General features: G+C 46.4%; 1 protein-coding gene across 1 annotated transcript in view; it reads right to left on the bottom strand.

Moving 5' to 3' along the window:
• CHD9 (chromodomain helicase DNA binding protein 9) overlaps positions 1–15,520 on the bottom strand; it is a 227,689-nt gene extending 212,169 nt beyond the window's left edge. Inside the window, exon 1 of the mRNA XM_049864852.1 lies at positions 15,433–15,520. The gene's annotated coding sequence lies outside the window, so the exon portion shown is untranslated. The remainder of the gene's footprint in view (positions 1–15,432) is intronic.
• Between the last annotated feature and the right edge of the window lie 8,418 nt (positions 15,521–23,938).

Here is a 23,938-nt window from a genome sequence, read left to right as displayed (position 1 = left end):
CCATGAGACCAGAAGAACTGGATGGTGCCCGGCTACCATTACTGAACATTTTGACCAAAAATTCCATAGAAGAATCCTGGTCAAAAGAGGGAAAAAGTAGAAAAGAATTTCAAAATCTCATGGATTCTAGACTTTCTGGAGCCATGGAAGCTGGATGAACCCCTGAAACTGCTGCCCTGAGATAATCTTTAAACCTTAAGCCAAAAATAACCCCTGATGTCTTCTTAAAACAAACAATAGTTTAGCCTAACTAGTGAAAAAAGGTCTGCCTTGAGCATTATGATCTTTTAAGAACTATCTATATGGAATCAGGAAACCCTGGTAGTGCAGTGGTTAAGTGCTACAGCTGCAAACCAAAAGGTCAGCAGTTTGAATCCACCAGGAACTCCTTGGAAACTCTATGGGGCAGTTCTACTCTGTTCTATAGGGTCGCTACGAGTCAGAATTGACTGGACAGCAAGGGTTTTTTAAAAAAAATATGGAATCAAATTGACAACAGCAACTTGAAAAACTAGATAGGAACCTAAGAGGGCAGTGAGTTTATGTTAATGAGGAAAGAACAACTCAGAAAAGGAGGGTGAGAATGGCTGTACAACTCAAATAACGTAAGCAGTGTCACTAAATTGTACATGTAGAAACTGTTGAATTGGCATATGTTTTGCTACGTATATTCTCAACAACAACAAAATAAAATTTGGGAAAAAACCAACCAGACCCAACCCACTGCTGTCGAGTCGATTCTGACTCATCGTGACCCTATAGGACAGAGTAGAACTGGCCCAGAGTTTCCAAGGGGTGCCTGGTGGATTCCAACTGCCCTTTCGGTAAGCAGCTGTAGCTCTTAAGCACTACGCCACCAGTGTTTCCAGCAACCCTACAGGGCAGAGTAAAACTGCCCCATAGAGTTTCCAAGGAGCAGCTGGTGGATTCGAACTGCCGACCTTTTGGTTAGCAGTCAAGTTCTTAGTCACTGCACCACCAACCAGACAGATACCTCTAAAAGACCCTTGGGAGAGGCTGGTGTATCTCCCCAGAGACTGGGCAATGTTATTTCCTGGGGCAATGCTAGTCACCGAGGATGAAAGCTGATGACTGAATGTCTGGGGCAGGGTGAGAGGCTTTGCCAGGAGGTGGGGGGCGGGGGGTGGAAAGGGAGGAGGGGTGGAGACTTGGCTGGTTTTACACAGACAAATCTCTTCATTTTTCCAGACTGGAAAAAGCTGTTTGGGCTGTGCGCATTTGCAGAGAGTCACGGTATTTACTATGCTTCCTGGCTCAACAGATTTCTTTTTGTCATTCAGTCAAACGCAGCTTGTATTTTTCATAGCCAGAGCTGAACAGACCGTGGGGGCTCTTCCCCCGCTTTGTGTTCAAAAAACACATCACCAGTGACTCACAAAAACCAGCTCGCTTGGGCAGCAGGGGTGAATAGAGGTAGCATGCTGTGCAGAGAAAGGTTCGAGTTTGGATAAACAGTGTCCCCCCTCCCCCTCCTTTGGAAATGTTTACTGACAATCCTTATTTTCCAGCACACATTTTTTCAAGCAACCATAAGAACTGCTGAACTACAACTGGATTTCTACACTTTGTGTGTGACTCAGTTATCCATGTGGTTGGAGATACTGGTAATGTGCAGGTAAGTGGATGATGCAAAAAATGTGATTAATTAGAAAAAAAAAAAAAAATCTCTTCTTCCCTATCCAGAGTTCAGTTGCAGAAGTATTTTTCTGGCCAGATGTCAAATTATGAAGTCATTTGCTAAACCAGTTTATGTTCAGATGTTAATTCAATCTAACAAATGTTAATTGAGCACTTACTATGTAGAAGGGGTGGGATTGTCCAAGGGAACCACAGTTTAACATGCACTTTGCATTTTAAGAGAAACAAGGTGTGTGAGCCCAGTGGAATGCCTAGCCAATGGTAAAATTTAGGCACCAGGGAGGTAAGAAAATTCTTTGTGGGAGGTGGAAGAGGAGCTTTCCCAGCCCCCTTCAAATCATACTGCTGGGCTCCCACAAGGAGCCCTGGTAGCTCAATAGTTAAGCTCTTGGCTAGCTGAAAGGTTGGCAGCTCGAACCTGCCCCACTTTGCAGGAGAAAGACCTGGCAATCTGCTTCTGTAAAGATTACAGCTTAGAAAGCCCTATGGGGCAGCTCTACTGTGTCACATGGGGTCGCTATGAGTTGAAAATCAACTCAATTGGCATCTACCAACCAGGACAGACTCCCACAGATGGAAAGCAGCCAAACAACCACATTGGGAGTATAGTCCTCAAATCTTGCTCAGACAACCGTAGGAGTCACGCCAGAGTTGAAGAGTGAGATCCTCATCTTTAGAGGTGACGTAATGACACACGCAGACAGCCTCTGATCTGTCCAGCCAGGGGGAGAGGAAATAAACAGACACCCTTGGTGACGCAGTTAGCATCACCTGATGCAATCCAAGAGTCCCTAACCTTCTCCTCTTTTCTGTGCTGGCAAAGCACAAAGTCATCTTGCATTGATTTAAAGAGAAAGGACCCAAACAGGCTTCTCTTCAAACCTGTGTTGGGGCCAGGTACCCCAGGGAATTAAGAGGAGGAAAGCCAGGCAGGGCACATAGATGAGGATCTTTAGGGGACCAGAGGAGTTGGGGTGCTAGGAGTTCAGCAGAGTCCCAAGTGGAGAATGCCAGATGTGGCTCGATAGACATATTTTTTTCTTTTAAAAAACTGTTATGGGTTTCTTTTCCAAAGTGAAAATGCAGGGATGGAAAAATGAGTTTCAGTTGCTATGGAAATAGGAGTTGGCTGGGACCTGCAGAAGCAGCAGCTGGAGTGGAACAAGTGGCTGGGAGCCTGGCCCTGTGACAGAGGGGGCTTCCGGCGAGGGATAAGACAACAGGCTTTGGGGTGGGGGGGCGGGGGGAGAGAAAGGGAGACAGAGGCTGTGTCTCCAGACACAGAGGCCTATGAATTCTGCAGACATTTGGAATGGTACCAAATGGGGGGGGGGGGGGTGCGTCTGTGTTGCATGTGTGTGCCCACAGGCCAAAAGAAACAAGAAGCAAATAAATTCAGTGCCTTAAAAAAAACCCCAGAGTTTCAGCAGCTATCCTAAGGGCAAAAAGCCCCAAGACAGCTGACTGACAGAAGAGCAGACAGGCCTTTCTGGGGGCTGGGAGGAAAGCCCAGAGCAGGGACTGTGCTCCCTCACCTTTAGTGTCCCAGTACAGCTCTGCAGAACGAAACTGATGTGGACTAGAAACACAGCCAACAAAAGCCCCAGTTAGCAAGACTGTAAGGGTGGGAAAGCTGGCTGTTCTCTTTCCTCTGCATCTGATGACTGTTTTTACTTCAGGTGGAAAGTCTCCGCAACCCTGGGGCTCTGGGTTTTCTAGGGGATCTGAAGGCTCTCAGCATCCTGTTCTGAGGAGATGCCTTGGTTAGGCCTTTGATGACTACAGTCCTTTTCTGGGTCCCTCAGTAGGGCCCACCTGAGGGAATATTGTGCTCTTCCTAATCATATCCCAAGAAGAGGAAACACCCAGGGCCTATGCCCCCATCACAGTGGGAATGGGTGGGCAGGAGGATGTTACATTCATGAAGGGGCACAACGTTCAGCTTTTGACACTAGATAACCCTAGTGTCTGTACACACTGCCTCTGAGCCACATGGCCAGAATCAGACAGTTTAAGTCAACCACTATTTCGGTACTCTGCTTTGCATTTCTTCATTTTTTAACACATCAGGAACCTCAAAAAGTGGAAGTGACCCAGGGACAGCCTCTCGACCTCTGAGAAGTCCTTCCCTGGCAGTCTGCCCAGACAGGCTTCGTCAGCCCCCAGGATACAGCCTTCCCCCTACTTCCTTTGTCTTGTCAAAATTTCCACAGGTACAAACTAGACCACAGACATGTACGGGGAACCCAGTGCGTGCAGGCGGAATAAGAGATGCACAGAGATGAGGACAAGAAAGGAGGACAGTGTGAGCAGCACTCTACTTTAGCACAGGGTCTACAGTGAGAAGGAACGGTAGGCTAACATGGGCCTGGCACTCTGGTGGTCCAGTGGAGGAGAGGGGCCTCCTTGCTTGGCTCCTGTGAGGTGTCCAGGGGAAGTGGTGTTCAAGGCAGGCTTGAGGGAATGAGGATGTGTCACTGTGTGTGTTGGTAGAGGACACTGTGGGCAGGTCATTTGTTTGGCTGAAGTGTGGTTTGGCTGAGGCAGAAGTGTGGAGAATGCTGGACCAGCAGGGGAGAAGAGGTGACCAGAAGGAAGGTGACACAATGCAGGAACCTCTCTACACAAGCCTATCATCTTGGAAGGTAAGTGTCAGAAAGGCACACTTGACCTTGATTTATAACCTTCTGGAGCCAGATTCTGAATAAATTTGAATGCCAGACTAACAATAATGACAGCTTCTATTTATAGAGGACTTTTGCTATACATACCTTATTCAATAGCCCTAAGAAGGAGGTGGAAACCCCGGTAGCATAGTGGTTAAGAGTTTGGCTGCTTACCAAAACGTTGGCAGTTCGAATCCACCAGCCACTCCTTGGAAACCCTATGGGGAAGTTCTACTCTGTCTTACAGGGTTGCTATGAGTCAGAATCAACTCAACAGCAACAGGTTTGGTTTTGGGTTTTAAGAAGGAGGTAAGGAGCCCTGGTGTTGCAACAGTTAAGCACTCAGCTGCTAACCAAAAGGTTGTCAGTTCGAACCCAGCCAGCAGCTCTGGGGGAGAAAGACCTCAATCTGTGTCCATAAAGACTACAGCTTAGAAAACCCTATGGGCCAGTTCTATTGTGTCATGTAGGCTCACTGTGAGTCAAAAATCAACTTGAAGGTACTCAGCAACAAGAGTGAGATAGCAATTAGCTCCAATTTTCAGCTAAGAAACTGAGGCTCAAAATTAAGCAACTTGCTCAGGGGCACACACAGCCAGTAAGCGGTGCAGCTGGAATACGAACCCAGGCCCATACGGATCTCCTACTTTACTATGTAAAAGAAATGCTTCCAGAGCTGAAAACCCAAATTCTGCTTCCAATGGGCAGATTGGAACAACTTGAGCGATGAGACAAATGAAGTAGTACTGGGTTACAACCCAAAGTATAAAACAAATATCCGTGAGTCCATTCTGACGTAAATAAAAAGAGAAAAGAATAGAAGAGACAAATCCCCCATGCAGAAGAATTCCGATTAATTTATGAAGATAGTCTACCCTGAAGAAGGGGGAGTATAACTCCCCACTGAAGTGTGAACTGCGCATAGCAATTTATTTCCATAAGGTAGAGTATGGAAAGAGGAAGAAAAACAGATACTTTCTAGTGGAGAAATCTGACAAGCCCTGCTTCAGCTAGGTGATCAAGGTCAACATCAACAGTCATCAATTATGTCGACAGGACGTAACCTTGAGGTAATGCGACAAAGGTGGCACTTTACCTGTGTGGTCTTTCTCGCCCCAAATTAGACAAACCTCAATCTAATCATGAGAAAAATATGACAGAGACCCGCAGAGAGGCCTCCCACAAAAAAATATCTGACCAGTCCTCTTTAGAACTGTCAAAGTTCTCAAAAATAAAGTCTGAGAAACTGTCACAGCCAAGAGGAGCCAAAGGAGACAAGGCCATTGTGAAACGGGATCCTGGAACAGAAAAACGGCATTAGGTAAAAACTAAGAAAATTTAAATCAAATATGGGTTGTTCCCAGTTTCTGATGATAAGTAGAGCTGCTCCAAGCTATGTGGAACCCTGGGTGGCGCAAGCAGTTAACGCGCTTGCCTGCTAACGCAAAGGATGGAGGTTCGAGTTCACCTAGAGGTACCTCAGAAGAAAGGCCTGGCAATCTACTTCTGAAAAATCACCCATTGAAAACCCTGTGAAGCCCAGTTCTACTCTGACCCACACGAGGACTCAACGGCAACTGGTCTTGGTGGTGGTTAGTTAATAACATGTCAAAATCGGTTTGTTAATTTTAACAAATATACCATAGTAAAGGTAAGATGTTAACACCAGGGGAAACTGGGTGTACACGGGAACTTTCTGTACTATCGGCTTCATTTTTCAATAAATCTAAAAGTCTGTGAAAAAAAAAAAGCTCCTGGGCCACACCCTCAGCAATCCTGGGCTTCTAAGACGCATCTGCGCAGTGCAATGAGCTGTGAGTGAAGAGGGCCCCATTCCAAGTTTGCGTACTGACTGAGGAGGGGCAGCAGTGGAGACAGGGATCTCTGCAGCGAGGGGGCGTTGTTCCTGCAAAGGAAATCGTGTGCCTCTCCTCCATCAGACTCTCCGAGGTTTGAGATTGGGCTCTCTTGTTAGACGGGCAGCCTTCCTGGTGGGGTGGGAACTGGCTCTCTCCTGTTAGACTTGCTGTCCCTGAGAGCAGGGGCTACCTTTCTTCTTAAAGAGCTCAAGGATGCCTCCCTCCGTGGCCCCAGGGGCCAGAGATTCTCAATGTGTATTTTATTTTTCCTTCAGATATATCAAGGTCTCCATATGAGTGCAAAGAGAGGCCACGTACATAGTGTAAAAAATTTAAGGCCGGCAAACGGTCTGCTTGCTCCAAAATAATAAGACTCCTAACTCTTTAGTTAAGCACATCAATGTTCATAAACTGCAAAATCAGTGCTTTGTGGGGTTTAGTGCCTTCTAGGCTTCCTGCCCTGCCTCACGGCTCTCCAACACCCTTTGTTCCCCAGTCCCTAGCCACAGACAAGCAATAACAGCAGCAACAGCTGTAAATTGTGATGCTGCTGATTCTGTAATGGGACAAAACCCAACAGCCCAGCAAACTGCATCTTGGTTGCAAGAAGTTGTTACCGCGTACACAGTAAGAACGTGGGGAGACTGTATCAGTGGAATGTACACATAATATCTGTGACTGTTGGTCTGCAAAAGTCCTTAAAGACAGGACAGGATGTGTCTCTGGACAAAGCAGGAAGAGCAAGGCCTGGAAATCAAATCAAGACTTGACATTGAAAATAAAAAAGGCCAAATTGTATTAACATAAGCTGGAGGGAAAATAACCAGTTGAGGTCAAGTTGATTCCGACTCATGGTGACCCCGTGTATTTCAGAGTAGAACTGTGCTCCATAGGGTTTTCAATGGCTGATTTCTCAGATGTAGGTCGCCAGGCCTTTCTTCTGAGGTGCCTCTATGTAGACACAAACCTCCAATTTTTCCACTAGCAACCAAGCACATTAACTGTTTGTACCACCTAGGGACTCCCATGGTGGTATGTGAGGAGCATGGAAAACCAGTATCAAAGGGTAAGTCTTTGAGAGTCTATCTTGTTTCCCACATTGTTTAGAGTGGTGGGAGCTCTGAAAATCTCCTTGAGGGGCTCAGCAGTCTGGCCAGAGCTTCTTGGAATACCCTCTTGACAAGGATCTTAAGGTTGGTCAGAGAACAGTAGGAAGGAAAGACCACGGTAATTGATTACTCATGCCTATCCTGAGCACAGCAGTGGGAGATTGTAACAGCGATGCTGTCATTCTGGACTCCTGTATCCCTCAGATGGTAGAAATACCTCAGGCTTTCCTGGCTATTAAAATCATTCATCTTGCTCACCTTGCTTTGATTCCAGGAATACCAACCTTCCAGTTAGAATCTGGCTTTCCATGTGGACTTTCCTTCAGGGGAAAGAATGTGCTGACAAGAGAGATGACATAAAGGATTCCGGCTGCTTCTTAGTTCCTTGTCCCACTGTGATTTAATACATCTGTGGTCTGGCTTCCTCACCAGTCTCCTATGAATTGGGTTAGCCCGTCCCTCACAGCCTGCTTAGCTCCAAGTACGCTACAGAAGCTCCATCTCTGGCTCACAGAGGAGGATGCCCAGGCTCTATTCCTTGTGATGAGGAGTCCTCAGCCGCTAACTGAAAGTCAGCAGTTCAAAATCACCAGCCACTCTGCCGGAGAAAGACGCAGCAGTCTGCTGCTGTAAAGGCTGCAGCCTTGGAAACCCTATGGGGCAGCTCTACTCTGATCTGTAGGGTCGTTATGAGTCAGAACCCACTCGACGACAGTGGATTTAGTCCTTGCTTTTATGACCCTGAGCAGTTCTTCCTGACGGACCAGCTTGTCTCTCTTTTTTTTTTTTTTTATTGCTGTTGAAAATATACACAGCAAAACACACAATTCAACAACTTCTTCATGTACAATTCAGTGACTTTGATTACATTCTTTGAGGTTTACAACCATTCTCACCTTCCTTTTCCAAATTGTTCCTCCCCCATTAACAGAAACTCACTGCCCCCAAGCTTCCTATCTACTCTTTTGAGTTGCTGTTGTCCATTTGATCCCATATAGATAGTTCTTTAAGAGAGCACAGTGCTCAAGGCAGACATTCTTTACTAATTAAGGTAAACTACTGTTAGGTTAAAAGAAGACTTCAGGGGATATTTTTGGTTTAAGGTTTAAAGATTATCTCTAGGCAATAGTTTCAGGAACTCATCCAGCCTCAATGGCTCCAGAAAGTCTAGAGTCCATGAAAATTTGAAATTCTGTTCTGCATTTTCCCCCTTTTTGATCAGGATTCTTCTACAGAATCTTTGGCCAAAATGTTCAATAACGGTAGCCAGGCACCATCCAGCTCTGGTCTCATGGCATCACTCTCGAGCAGCCCTTTGCCACATCATCTACCCTGAGCCCGGAGCAAGCTGTGGGAGGACTGCAAAAAAAGTGTGACAGCAACAAAAATAACTTTATAAGTTCTACTGAATGAAAAATGAATAAGAGCGAGGTCCTGTGCTTGGGAGAAGATGTCAAGAGCACACAACAAAAAATAAGCAGAAGGAACTGGCAATGTTTAATCTAGAGCATAGAAGATTTGGGAGGGCCAACCAGCTCCCTGTCATCAAATATCTCAAGGGCTGCAGTGATGAAAAAGGGACAGATTTGTTCTCTGGGGCCCCAAAGGAAACAACAATCAAGTGGTGGAAGATACAGGGTGACAGATTTCGGCTTGATAAAAAAGGAACCTTTTAAAACAGCTTTCCTCTAACTTCAGCATCCAAATTTCTCCTTTGCATTTTCTTTGGTTAAATTTGTGAGAAGCAGTATAATATTGTGATTAAGAGGCATAAACTCTGGAGCAGGACCACCTACCTGGGTTCATATTTCAGCTCTGTTAAGTAGTAGCTTATACAACTTTGGGCAGTTACTTAACTTCCCTAAGCCTGTTTCCTTAGCTGTAAAATGGGGTTAATAATAGTTGTTGTTGTATGCCATTGGGTCAATTTTGACTCATAGAAACTCCAAGTGACAGGATTTTCTAGGCTGTAATCTTTATGGGAGCAGATCACCAGGTCTATCTCCTGCACAGCCGCTGGGTGGGTTCAAACCGCCAACCTTTCAGTTAGTAGCCAAGCGCTTAACCGTTGTGCCAACAGGGCTCCTTCTAATAGTAGTATCTACACCAAATAGTATTTAACCCATATGGTTGGGTGAGGATTGAGGTATACATGTAAAGTGCTTGACTAGCACCCAGCACACAGTAAGTGCTCAATAAGTGGTGGTTACTATTCTTTTTATTCTAGTTTCAAACTGTCTATACTATTATTTAATATTTCTCTTAAATAGACACATTGTTTATATACATTTATTTTTAAGGAAACTTTATATTACTTCTGTGCAAAACCAGTAACACTAGAAACTGTAAAAATAAAACAAAACAATGTTCTCAAAATTTACCTTGCGACTACTGCCTGATAACCAATTGCCACTGAGTTGATTCAACTCATGGCGACCCCATGTGTCTCCAAGTAGAAATGTGTTCTATGGGTTTTCAAGGCTGTGACCTTGCAGAAGCAGATCACCGAGCCCTTCTTCCAAGGTGTGTCTGGGTGGGTTCGAATTGCCAACATTTTGGTGATTAGTCAAGCACTTGACCAGCTGTACTACCTAGTGACTCCAGATGAATGCCCTGAATTTGAGGCCTGCCCTCTTTTCAACAAAAAGGGAGGCAAGGAAATATAACAAAAACATTCTAGTGCTTCACTGAGACTTCTGTCGCCCATAGTCAGAAGGAAAAGAGCCTAGTAAGTTCAGGGAACTGAAAGGCTGGTGTGGCTGGGGGCCTCATCTGGGGACAGAAAGCAGCATGCTGGGTGCCAGAGGGGTAGGCAGGGCAGGATCAAAGAGACAGTTAAAAAAAGGGAGTAGCTTTCCTCTCATGAGACTTCACGTTCTCTAGCACTATGTCTCTCTGCCTCACCAAATCATCTTGCAAGCTCCCAATGGCATGAGTAGCACTTCAGAAAACAAAAGCAGATGCTGTTGGGGCCCCACCCACACTCCTCAGCCCACCCCTGAGGTAACCTGAAGATAGCTTCCAGATGTACTGGCTGCTGCTTGCTTCTTTTCTGCCTGAAGTCATTTTCTGCCCACAGAGTACGCACAGCCCACAGTGAGGGGACCAGACAGAAGTGCCAGGGCCTGAAAGGCATGGGAGCCACCCTCAAAACGATGAGAGGCATGAGTTGAGGATAAATCCCCCAGTTTCCTGCTCCTGGGTGGGACACTTCTGAGATAGGATCCGAAGTCTCTCCAAGGGTCCCAACCAGGACTAAGCCTCAGCCGCCCCCAGCGGTAAGTCATTATTAACACATTCCTTATTGGCTTTCCTCCTTTCCCTGGCTCACTTCACTTTCTCACTGGGCTGCCTGGAATCACCTCCAAAACACACTCCTGGCACCCAAATCTTTGTCTCATGATGTGCTTTTGGGGAAGCCCAAACTATGTTTCACCAGTGAGACAGTAAGCTCCATTTTATCGGGCCACTCAAGAAATAGCTGATCTCTGGGACATCTAGGTCAAATGGCATAATGCAGTTCATAAAGACAATGTTCTACATTCTACCTAGGTGAGTAAGTGAATGGGGTCTTAAAAGCTTGCACGCAGCCATCTAAGATACAATTATTTGTCTCTTTCCATCCAGAGCAAAGGAGAGTGAAGAAAACCAAAGACTCAAGGAAGCAATTAGCCCAAAGGACTACTGGACTACAGGAACCACAGCCTTCACTAACTTGAGACCAGAAGAACTAGATGGTGCCCAGCTACCACCACTGACTGCTTTGACTGGGATCACAATACAAGATCCCAATTAGAGTGAGAAAAAAAATATAGAACAAAATTCAAATTCATAAAACAAGACCAGGTTTAACTGGTCTGAGAGAGACTGGAGGAACCTCTGAGACTATGGCCCTCAGACACTTCTCCAGCCTGGAAATGAAGCCACTCCCAGGGATCGCCTTTCAGCCATATAATACACAGGCCTATAAAATGAACAATACTCATGAAGAAAATACATCTTAGAACAATTATCTATATGAGACCAAAAGGGCAACATTAGGGCAAAAGCAAAGATTAAAAGGCAGGAAGAGGCAGGAAAACTGGACAAATGGAAATGGGGAACTCAGGGCGGTAAGGAGGAGAGTGCTGACACAATACATATATATATATATATTCAAATCTCAGGGTCCATTAATAAAGTTTTATTGAAACAAAGCTGCACATATTCATTTACGTGTTATCTATGGCTGTTTTTGTACTAAAAAGGCAGAGTTGAGTGGTTGTGACAGGAACCCTTTGATCTACAAAGACCAAAATAGTTACTGTCAGGAGCCTTGGTGGCACAGTGGTTAAAGTGCTCAGCTGCTAACCAAAAGGTTGGCATTTCGAATACACCAGCCGTTCCGCAGGAGAAAGATGTGGCTGTCTGCTTCTGTAAAGATTTACAGCCTTGGAAACCCTATGGGGCAGCTCTGTTCTGTCCTGTAGGGTTGCTATGAGTCTTAAGTCCAAGACCATTATTATCCCTTTGGGACAAGAGGCAGATTGAGGCCTGTTACTCTGCGTATGGGGAGCCCAGCGCTGCACCTAGTATGTAGGGGCAGTTTGTGCTAAACCTTTAGAGGTCTTTTTTCTACGTCTTGTGACCGCTCTCACTGTTCCTTTTGCCCTGTGTGGGTTCCTAGGACTCACTCATCGAGGCACTAATGTCTCCATGCCAGGATATTTTCATTTTTAAAAGGATCATGAGGTGGTAGGATAATTTAGAAAAGGACAGTGTACTGTCAGCACAACCTGAAGACGGTAACCAATGTCACTGAATTACGTAAGCAAAACTTGTTGAATTGGCAATGTTTTGTTATATATATTTTTAACACACACACACAAGGACCATGGCATCTTTTGTTCTCCACACCATGCCCACTCTCCCAGGTAATTTCATCCACGCTTGATACCAACAATTAGATAGTGATCCTTCCCCAGTCAAACCACACCTAGAGTCCCAGGACCACATCTTGAGGTCTCTGACTAAACTCCCAAATGCCTGCTCAACTTTGGATTAAGATGAGGCTGGGCTTTGCAGTTTACCAGCAGTGTAATTTAGGGCAAGTCATTACCTTCTTGGGGCATCAATTCTTTTATCTATCAAAAGGGAAAATCGATTCTGCCCAGCCTTTCAGGATCCTTGCACTAATCGGATGAAATGAGAGCTGTCCACAAAACGCAATACCACCGGGCCCCAGCCTCTCTCTAGCGTATTACCGCACCTCTGCTCTCTTTGGAGTCCCTGGGTATGTGGCACAAACAGTTAAGTGCACAGCTATTAGCCAAAGGGTTGGTGGTTCCAACTCACCTAGAGGTGCCTCAGAAGGCAGGCCTGGCGATCTGCTTCCAAAACTTCACAGCCTTGAAAACCCTACAGAGCAATTCTACTCTGCACACATGGGGTTGCCACGAGTCAGAATCAACTCAATGGCAACTAAGAACAACTGCTCCCTTTGACCACTGGTCTCTTTGAGTTCCCTGACTTTGCCAAGCTCTTGGCTGCCTCCAGGCCTTTCCACATGCTACTCTTTCTGTCTAAAACATTTTTTCTCACCTTACCCCCTGCAGTGCTGCTTCTCAGCCTTCCCACTTTCAAGCCAAGGCAGGCCCTTTCTGTGCTTGATTGCACATGCGGTGATGTGAATCTTTTCTCTGGTTTTTCTCATTCATTAGATAGTGAGCTCCTTGAACACTGGTCTACTTCTATTTTACTCACCATTTTATCTAGAGCATCTGGAAAATTGCCTGGCACATAATGAGACCAGAAGAACTGGATGGTGCCTGGCTACCATTACTGAACATTTTGTTCAAAGATTCTATAGAAAAATCCTGATTAAAAAGGGAGGAAATGCAGAGCAGAATTTTAAATTCTCATGGAATCCAAACTTTTCTGGAGTCATTGATACTGGATGAACCTCTGAAACTACTGCCCTGATATAATCTTTAAACCGTACACCAGAAATATCCCCTGAAGTCTTCTTTTAACGAAACAATAGCTTAATTAGTAAAGAATGTTTGCCTTGAGTATTGTGCTCTTTTAAAGAACTGTCTATATGGAATTAAATGGGCAAAAATAACTCGTAAGTGTAGACAGGCAGTTTGAGGGCAGTGAGTTTATGCTAATGGGGGAAGAACAATTTGGTAAAAAAGGGTGAGAACGACCACACAACTTGAAGAAAGTAATCAAAGTCACTGAATTGTACATGCAGAAGTGATAGAATTGCTGCATGCTCTGCTGTGCATATTTTCAACAATAAAAAAGGAATCATCTTTAAAAAGGAAAACGCTTAAGCACACACACACACACATACACAAACTGCCTGGCACATAGTAGGCTCACAATAATAAGTACTTTTTGAATGAGTCAATTCCGCGAAAGCACACTGTTCACAGCAATGATGGCTAGTTTCCACGGAGCCTGCGTCACGTACCTGCCACTGTGGTATGTGCTTTCTCTACAGTCTCTCAGCCAACAACGGAGACAGCCACGCGGGCACTGGAGTCAATTCTGACTTACAGTGACCCTCTAGGACAGAGCAGAACTGCCCCATAGGGTTTCCAGGGCTGTAATCTTTACAGAAGCAGGCTGCCACATCTTTCTACAATGCAGTAGCTGGTGATTTTGAACCCTGACCAGAATCAGACTGCCTGGGTTCAAATCCTGAATCTGCCCTTCATTAATTGTATGTTGTTGTTAGTTGCCGTCTCAGAGTCGATTTCGACTCATAGCTACCCCACGTGGGCAGAGTAGTTCGTTCCACAGGGTTTTCAGGGTTGCGACCTTTCTGAAGCAGATTACCAGGCCTGTCTCCCAAGGCGCCTCTGGGTCAGTGCAAACCACCAACCTTACAGCTCGTAGTCGAGCACTTAACCGTTTATGCCACTCAGGGACTCCATTGATTATATAACCCTGAGCAAATTCTTCAGCCTTTCTGAACCTCGGCTTCCTCATCCATCAAGCAGGGTAATCATTGTACTACCCCATGGTAAGGAGCCAATGTGGCAACACACAGAAAGCGTTTCACACTGGGTCTGGCACGAGCAAGCCCTTAACAAACATTAACTTTCAGTGTTACTAATTCCCACAACCATCCCAGGAGTCTTATACCATCATACCAGTTTCACAGATGAGGAACCTGAGGTGCAGGCTGCTTAGGTGGGTTGTCGAGAGTCACACGTAAGGAAGGGGTGGCTTTGGGGCCCCCACGCCCAGGCTGGTACCACTTTGCTCTTGTATAAGGGGTCATTTTTATTAGTTATGGGGATCTTACTCTGCCTGCTCGGCTACATTCACGGAGATGATGACGGTGGCTCCTGACAGTTCCCCGAGCTTCTCTGACTTCAGGGAGGAGGAACCCTCAGGCGGAATCTTCTCTCAGATTCCATATCTGTCTCTCCGTTCCCTGCCCACTTTCCCGTTCAACCCTTTCAGAACCAGCGCGACTCGGGGGATTTGGTTTGTGATCTTGGGTTTGATAGCTCAAAGGAAGAGGTATTTCCTGCCAGAAAGGCACATTTAAAAAAAAAAAAAAAGAGAGAGAGAGAGGAAGCCGCATCCTGGGCTGTAACAAACTACTCAGCTCTTCTCCAGCCCTTTAGCTCAAGGTTCCTCAGAGTCTTGGCTGCACGCTGGCCTGGGGAGCTTTTAAATATCTGGATGCCCAGGCCCCAGCCCAGACCAATGACATCGGAGTTTCCGAGGGTGGGGCCGGGGCATCGGCATTTTTTAATGCTCCTCAAGTGATTCGAATGTGCTGCCAAGTTTGAGAAGTGGTGCCTTGGATCTTACCAGCTCCCCCACTGAAGTCGCTCTGAGCAACAGTAACGCCTCTCTCCTTTCCGGACTTGCTGTTTGGGTATCCGGGCATGCCTTCCAGATGCACCCAATACTGGGGACGTTTGTATGTGCGCGTCCCGGCTGTTCTGCTCGACCCCCACCCCCCAGGCCCGGCTTGGAGACTGCGGGTCTCCGGGACCCCTAGACCACAACACGTGTGGCTGCTCCGACTTTGCTGGTTAACTCTGCAAACCGCCAGCGGGGCTTGGCAGCTGCCACGCTACCCACCCTAACCACAGAGGTTCGTAGAAAACGCCCGGGGCGCAGGAATCCTACCTTGACCGCCGGCGCTGCCCTCCGGTGCCCGGAGTCCTGGGACCTGGGCTGGAGCAGTCGCTGGGCTCCGCGGCGCTTTCGCCTGCCCCTGCCAGGAGCGCATTAGAGCGCAGGCGCCACCTAGTGGGCGCGGGAGTGGCCGGCGGGACCAGCGCTGGGAGGTGGGAGTGCAGTCTGGGCGGAAATGCAGTCTAGGGCTTCCCACGTGGGCGGTGTTCCACCACGCTAGGAGCCCCGAGCGCAGATCCGGACTGCGTGGGACCACCTTCACCTGCCAGAGGGCAGGGGGACCCCAACTTCATCAACTTCCCCTTGGCATGAAGGGGGCTGCCCCTGGCTGTGATCCATCCTAGGATTTTCCTCCTGGGTTTAGGGATCTTTCATTAAACACTTTCAATACACCCAATTTGGCATTGTCTGTCTTTTAATATGCTGGGAGCATCAAAAGATTTCTCTCAAGCTCTGGAAAGCCTTCCCTATCAGCAACCCCTTCTTCTTGTCGCCCCCATCCCCCTACCTTGTACGCGTTCCGTTCTCTTTGATTGAACTTTATTCAACATCCAGTCCGTGTCAGTCACTGTGTGGGGCCGGAAAGACACAATCAGGTCCCTCAAAAGTTGGAAACCCAGGCAGCGTTTCTCAGCAAGGTTACAATGGCATTTTTGGGGGAGTGGGGCTGCCACCTCGTTGCCCAAAAGGTCATGCACTTGACTACTATCCAAAAGGTTGGTGGTTCAAACCCACCCAGAGGTACCTCGGAAGAAAGGTCTGGCTACCTATATAGGAAAAGTCACAGCAATTTGAAAACCTTTTGGAGTGCACGTCTATCCTGAAACACATGGGGTCCCCATGAATTGGAATTGACTAGATGGCAACAGGTTTCTGGTTTGTCCTGGTACTGCAGGACATTAAGCATCCCTGACTCCCAGGCACTAAATGTCAGTAGCCACCTCTGGTCACTGTGACAACCACCACCAGTTGTCTCTCCAGGGCCGGGTTAGAACTACTCAAGGCTGAGAACCTATTAGCTGATAATTAAGATCAGGTGACATTTGAGTGAACCACAATGTCCAGACTAGTCTCATTTGCCAGGTTTTTTCAGAGCCATGGAGACCCTCAGCCACTTCCTTTTCCTGAGGCTTCTAATAGGTACATTAGACTTTGCCCAAATACCTGTTACTAAAATACCCGTTGCTGTTAAGCCGATTTCGACTCATAGTGACCCGATAGGACAGACTAGAACTGCCCCATAGGGTTTCCAGGAAGCACCTGGTAGATTCGAACTGCCGACCCTTGGTTAGCAGCCAAACTCTTAACCACCGGCACCAGGGTTTCCATTAACAAAATAGTGGACTATTTAAAGTGTTTATGGTTCATTAATTTCTTCATTCTACAAATGTTAGCTGAGCACCTACTATGTGCCAGGCACTTTTCTACAAATAAGGGATACAGCCAAGAACAAAACACAGAAAAACCTCTGCTCTTGTGGAGCTCACATTTAATGTAACACGTTAACACCTTTTAACACACATATAAATGCAGTACAGTGTAACTGGGCTCTTCCCAGGATAAGTAAAGTATCAACTTACTGGGCACCGAAGGCCTGGCCGTGTCTGTGTGGTGGAGTTAACGCATTCAGTTGCTAACTGCAGGTTTGGAGTTTTGAGCCTGGCCATCTTCTGAAAAATCAGCCATTGAAAACCCCACGGGGAGTGCAGTTCTATTCTGACACACGTGGGGTCGCTGTGAGTTGGAATCAACTCCATGTGGCACCTGGTTTGGTTTTGGTGTTTTGAAGACAGAGTGGTCTGGTAATGGATACAAGTTTTATAAAGTTATATGGGGAAAGTGTTCTTTGAATCCTGGCAGTTTATTTCTGTGATTATATTTGGGGATAGAGTCACCAGTTGAGATTTAAGGCTCTTTGTGAAAGGGAGACCTGGCCAAATGCCCTCCTCCCTGTTTCGTGGTTGTCCTAGCACACGGAGTGTGTGTGTGCCTTTTAATCTTTGGCCTCTCTGCCCTGGTGTAATTTGGTCAAAGAGAACAGCAAGGGCAGAGGAGGAGGAGGTGTTGCCCAGGAGCAGTGCCTGGAAGGGCAAGGGGTGGGGGTGTCATTGACAGGGGCCAGCCCCAGCCTCTTCACTGCAGGCTGGCGCCCTGGTGAAGGGGACACCCTGGTGAAGGTGATCAGAGAAATGCTGACAGGCCATGGCGAGCACCAGCTGGCAGGGACACTTTCTATTCTGCCACTTTAATGTGTCTCTGAGTCACTTCTAGATCACTCTTGCCCCAATCCTTGCAATAGCTTTCCTCTCACCTTCTCCTCGTGCTGCACCCCAATGCATGCCCGGGCAAAGTCCTCGATTACAACCTCTGGGATTCTGACGTCTGGTATCACCTGATGAGGTTAAAGGCTTCCTACTGACTCTCTCCGAATTCTCCTAGGCTTTTTCTTATTCCACTAATCACAGGGCTTTGGAAACTGCCGTTTTCAACAAGCCTGTCCTCCTCATTGGTTGTGATCTCCTTGAGACCAGCACAGTGCTTCACAGGTAGAAATAATGTTAATCATAATACTAATATTTAACATTTATTAAAAAAAAAAAACATTTATTAGTCACTAAGAATTCTACAGGAGACCTGGAGGCACAACGGTGAAGCACTCGAACCCACCCAGTGGCTCTGTGGGAGAAAACCTGGTGATCTGCTCCCATAAAGATTATTACTTAGAAAACCCTGTGTGGTAGTTCTACTCTGTGACATGGGGTCGCTACAAGTCAAAATCGACTCAATGACATCTAACAACAGTGATAATTTTAGAGTGTCTGCTTAGCTTAATTCTTATAATAACTTATGAAATAGGTGTTACTCTTACTTTCCCCATTTTATTGATGAAGAAACAGACTCAGAGTGTTTAAGGAGGGTAACCTGCCATAGTTGGAAGAGTTAGCAAATGATGTGGCCAGAACTTCAAACTGGATTGCTTGACTCCAGAGCACATGGCCTGGAGCACTTTACTACTGTTTACTGAGCACCTAGTATGTATTGAAGACACACCAGTGCTGGATGGTACCAGGACCCTGGCAAAAGGAGGAACAGAGAAGGAAGCAAGCATGCCAGGAGACTAAAGGGAAAGGGTGCCCATCCCAGGCAGGACACTTGGTCCCATGAGGCTGGCCCTGTGGACTGAGTGGCAACTCGACCAGAACATCTTTTGGGGTCACAGTGTGTCTGTGATTGGCAGGAGTAAGATTGGGTACTTTCTGGCCATGGTTGTACCTGCACACCGCACCAGATGTTATGGGGCATAATAATGGTATGACACACATATTGTCTCATTGACTCTTCTTAAAAGTCCCAGGAAGCAGTTATTATTTGATGCATCTTACAGGTGATGAAACCGAAAGTCAGAGAGCTTAAGCAATTGCTGAAGGTCACATAGCATGAACACTGTACAGTTGATTTTCAAGTGCAGGTTCTTCTCGTACTGAAACTGGTGCTTCTAACCCTGACAAATGTATTCATTTGGCCATGAGGTCCTTCCCTTCTCCACCAGCTAATATTCTGTTGAGGTAGACCACAACTGGCGATCTGCTCCGGTAAAGATTTCGGCCTGGAAATCCCTATGGGGCAGTTCTACTGTCAGAATCAACTCAGTGGCACACAACAATGACAACGTTTTTTGTAGGTAGTAATATCTAAGGAAGAGCCCTAATGGCACAGCGGTTAAGAGCTCAGCTGCTGACCAAAAGGTTGGCAGTTTGACTCCACCACCTGCTCCTTGGAAATCCAATGAGGCAGTTCCACTCTGTCCTGTAGGGTCACTTTGAGTCAGAATCGACCTGGACAGCAATGGGTTTGGTTTTGGTTTAATATCTAAAGAAGTCGTTTAAAACTGAAAATATTTTGAATGTGGACTACTCAGGGCCATCCATCTTTGAGTTGTCCATATTTCCTTTCTCCTTTCTTCTCCTGGCCTCATTCTGTCCCCAGGACAGTGTGGATCTGGCAAACAACAGTTCTCATCAGAGGCAAATCCATCTGAAGAATCAAGGAGGATGTTAGGTGCTGATAAGCCAGCTTCATGGGACCAGTGCTTGTTTTAATATTCTGCTGTCACTCTCTTGAAATTCTTAATGATTTTTGAACAAGGACTCCACATTTTTTTTTTCACTGGGTCCCACAAGTTATGTAGCCAGCCGTGGGTGTGTTAGGCGGGGTTGGCGGTCATGGAGCAGGACAAGGCTTCTTCTCACCAGGCTTACTTACCCCATTCCTGGCCTCTTGGGGACAGGACTTTGGCAATCTCTCCCTCTACCTCTTCCTGCCAACCATGCCTCTAAACTGACCCAAGCCCAATCTGAGGGGCTCTCACCTGGCTCCTGGCCGTTCCTGCTGCTCTTCTCTGGGACTGCCATGACGGTTGGCCCAGGTTCCCAACATCTTAATAAGGATTTGTCTCAATGAAGGAGTCTTAACTAGAAGGCAAATGTAATCTCCCTTCTCCGCCCTGACACCTCCAACTTGTCTGTACTTTGGGGTTTTTATATGGGAGAGGTACACGACAGAATCATAAAATCTTCTAATAGTCACTCTGCCAGGCCCAGGTAGCAAGAATTTCATTCAAAGAAAGGTGATTGATTTATAAGCAGGGCTTCCAATTGGTTCGTTCTGATAATTTGCATTTCTAACAAGTCCCCAGGTGATGATAGTGATGTTGGTCAGGGAGTAACAAAGGAAAAAAACCTGTGCTAGGAGTCAGGAGGCCTGAGTTCTAAACCTCCTCACTTGCTATTAATTTGTCAGTTTTCTTACCCCTAAATAGTAGTAAAAATACCTGCTTTGACTACCCTTATAGAAACTTCCTGCATTTCCACCTCAGATGTACTGAGTCACAATCTATATTTTAACAAGACCCTGAGGTGATTCTTATGTCTAATAAATTTTGAGAACTACTGCTCACCTGGAGCCCTGGTGGTGCACTGGTTAAGAGCTTGGCTGCTAACTAAAAGGTCGGCAGTTAGAATTCACCTACTGCTCCTTGGAAACCTTCTGGAGCAGTTCTGCTCTGTCCTATAGGGTTGCTGGGAGTCAAAATGGATTTGACAGCAAGGGGTTTGGTTTTTCGTTTACTGCTCTACTTGTGGTTCTCAGAACTGGTCCCTACCCTCTAACTGGCAATATTAGCATTGCCTGGAGACTTGTTTAGAAATGCAAATTCTCAGCAGGAGTTTGGGTGGGTTTGTTTAGAAGCCCTGTTTATAAGGAAGTTTTACCACATTATTGCTGGCCATTGAATACCTTGGGCAGCTGACCTAACCACACTGAAGCTCAACTTTTTCAATTCTACAGTGGGATTGATGACACTTCCTCTTAGGACTGTGTGATTGTGAGGTGTAAATGAATAGACTTGGGCAGCGTCTCTGGCTGGAAGGTACCTGCCCTCCATAGGTGGGCCAGAGGTGAGGTCAGATTTTTGACTGCTTTGTGCTTCTCTGAAGAGATCTGTTGGATCTTCCTTCCAGCTGCTTCAGGATTATTAGGCTCTTCTTAGAGATGTGGCACAGCAGTTAAAAGCTACGGCTGCTAACCAAAAGGTCAGCAGTACGAATCCACCAGGCGCTCCTTGGAAACCCTATGGGGCTGTTCTACTCTGTCATTTAGGGTCACTGAGTTGGAATCGACTCAGCGGCAATGGATTTGGTTTGGGGTTTACTAGAATGTTATATTGTTGGTGGCTGTCGTGGTGTTGGCCCCTGGCTTATGGGGACACCATGCACAGTGGAACAAAATTGGTTGGGGATCAGACCTTTGTCGTCTGTAGGGTTTTCATTGACTGATGTTCAGAAGCAGTTCGCCAGGCCTTTCTTCCTAGTTAGTCTGGAAGCTCTGTTGAATCCTGTTCAGCATCGTAGCAACACACAGCCACCACTGAACAGATGCATGGTGGCTATGCTTGAGGTGCGTTGGTAGGAATTGAACCAGGTCTCCCCATAAAAAGGCAAGAATTCTACCACTGAACCACCACTGCCCCCCACCCCATTACAGATAGGGAAAGGAACACTAGGTGAGTGTCAGAAGTTAATATAGAGGTTGCATATAGAACACAGGCATTCCTGACCCCAATTCCGGAGCGTGTAAGACTTTCAGACCAGAGATTCTTTACGGCTTTGACAAACCTTTACCTACGTAGCCCAGATTAAGAGAGCAATTACAGGTCTACCGAATTGATAACACCTGTGATGGTGTGCAGAGGCCCAGTGGCACAGAGGTTAAGAGTTCAGCTGCTAACCAAAAGGTCAGCAGTTCGAATCCACCAGCTGCAACTTGGAAACCTTATGGGGCAGTTCTACTCTGTCCTATAGGGTTGTTATGAGCTGGAATTGACTCTTCGGCAATGGGTTTTATGATGGTGTGCAAATGAAAGCAAAAAAAGCTACTATCAAACAAGACCTCTTCCTCCTGTCCACTATCATCAAGACCCTGAGCACTGCGTGTAACTCAGTTTTTGCCTTAAGCCAGCCAAAACCAGTCAAAATCAGTTTCCAAAACCCATTGCCATCAAGGTGATTCTGACTCATAGTGACCCTATAGTAAGTACAGAGTGGAACTGCCCCATAGGGTTTCTGAGGAGCAGCTGGTGGATTCGAACTGCCAGCCTTCTGGTTGCAGCCCTAGCTCTTAACCACTGCGACACCAAGTATCCTAAAGTAACCTAAGACTCATTAAGATCTAATTGAATATTAAAATCTCTGCCATTTTCTGTATATACTCAGGGGAAAAAAATGCAATTTGTCTTACCATGCCTGCGTGCCACGATAACCTATTTAGTTCTTCCTTGGGAAGGAACGTATAAAAGGTTCTGCCTCCCTTCACTTGGGGAGCTTGAATTGAGGTTTTCAACCTCCTTGCACCTTGCCTGCTCGCTTGCAATAAACTCTGTTCCTCCCTACTCACCTCTGTGTGTATTTATTGATGAGAAGGGCCTACTTCAAGTAACATGAAGATGGTCTGATCTGGTCTTTAAAATAACCACACCAAACCCACTGTCGTCGAGTCTATTCTGACTCAGAACAACCCCAAAACCCAAACCAAATCCACTGCCGTAGAGTTGATTCCAACTCATAGCGACCCTATAGGATGGAGTACAACTGCCCCATAGAGTTTCCAAGGAGCGCCTGGCGGATTTGAACTGCTGACCTCTTGGTTAGCAGCCATAGTGCTTAACCACTAAGCCTCCAGGGTTTCCAGAGCAACCCCACAGAGCTGTAAATCTCTATAGAAGCAGACTGCCACATCTTTCTCCCGCGGAGCCGCTGGTGGTTTCGAACTGCTGACCTTTCAGTTAGCAGTTGAAAGTTTTAACTACTGCGCCACCAGGGCTCCTTGGTCTTTAAAATAGCTAAGATTAACCCTTTGCCTGTTGCTATGGAGTTGATTCTGACTCACAGCGACCCAGTGTGACAGAGTAGAACTGCCCCATAGGATTTCTTGACCCGTAATCTTTACAGGCAGATTACTGGTGGCCACAGTGGTTAAGCACTCGCTCGGCTGCTAACCAAAAGTTCAGTGGTTCAAACCCACCAGCGGCTCCAGAGGAGAAAGATGTAGCAGTCTGTTTCTGTAAATATTTACAGCCTTAGAAAACCTATGGGGTGGTTCTACTCTGTCCTATAGGGTCACTGTGAGGAGGAATCGACTCGACGGCAATGGTTTTTTATTTAAATCTTTACGGGAGCAGGTAGCCAGGTCTTTTCTCCCACAGAGTGGCTGGTGGGTTCGGACCACTAAACTTTCGGTTAGTAGCAGAGTGCTTAACCATTGTGCCACCCAAGGCTCCTTAGCTAAGATTCCTGTCCTGTTGCTATTGAATCGATACTGACTCATAGTGACCTTACAGGACAGAGTAGAAACGCCCCATTGGGTTTCCAAGGAGAGGCTGGTGGATTCGAACTGCTGACCTTTTGGTTAGCAGCCTGAACTCTTAACCACTGCGCTACCAGGGCCCTGGAGTGATAAAGAGGGTGGGGGAAACCCTGGTGGTGTAGTGGTTAAGTGCTACAGCTGCTAACCAAAAGGTCAGCAGTTCAAATCCACCAGGTGCTCCTTGGAAGCTCCATGAGGCAGTTCTCCTCTGTCCTATAGGGTTGCTATGAGTCAAAATTGACTTGACGGCAACGGGTTTGGTTTTTTGGTTTTTAAAGAGGGTGGAAGCCAGATGACTTTGATAAATTAGTCAATCTCTCTGTGCCTCAGTGTCACCATCTGTCAAAGGAGGCTTAAATAATAAGACCTACCTCACAGAAGAGCCCTGGTGGCACAGTGATTAAGCTACTTGGGTGCTAACCAAAAAGTCAGCACCAGCTGCTCCATGGGAGAAAGAAGTGGCAGTCTGCTTCCACAAAGATTTCGGCCTTGGAAACTTTATGGAGCAGTTCTATTCTGTTCTATAGGGTTGCTGAGTCAGAGTTGACTGGGCAGCAATGGGTTTGGTTTTTGGTTA

The sequence above is a fragment of the Elephas maximus genome, chromosome 21, assembly GCF_024166365.1.
Source record: "Elephas maximus indicus isolate mEleMax1 chromosome 21, mEleMax1 primary haplotype, whole genome shotgun sequence".
NCBI classification, from domain to species: Eukaryota; Metazoa; Chordata; class Mammalia; order Proboscidea; family Elephantidae; genus Elephas; species Elephas maximus.
The sequence above is the reverse complement of the archived record's forward strand: the minus strand, read 5'-3'. Positions and strand labels throughout refer to the sequence as shown.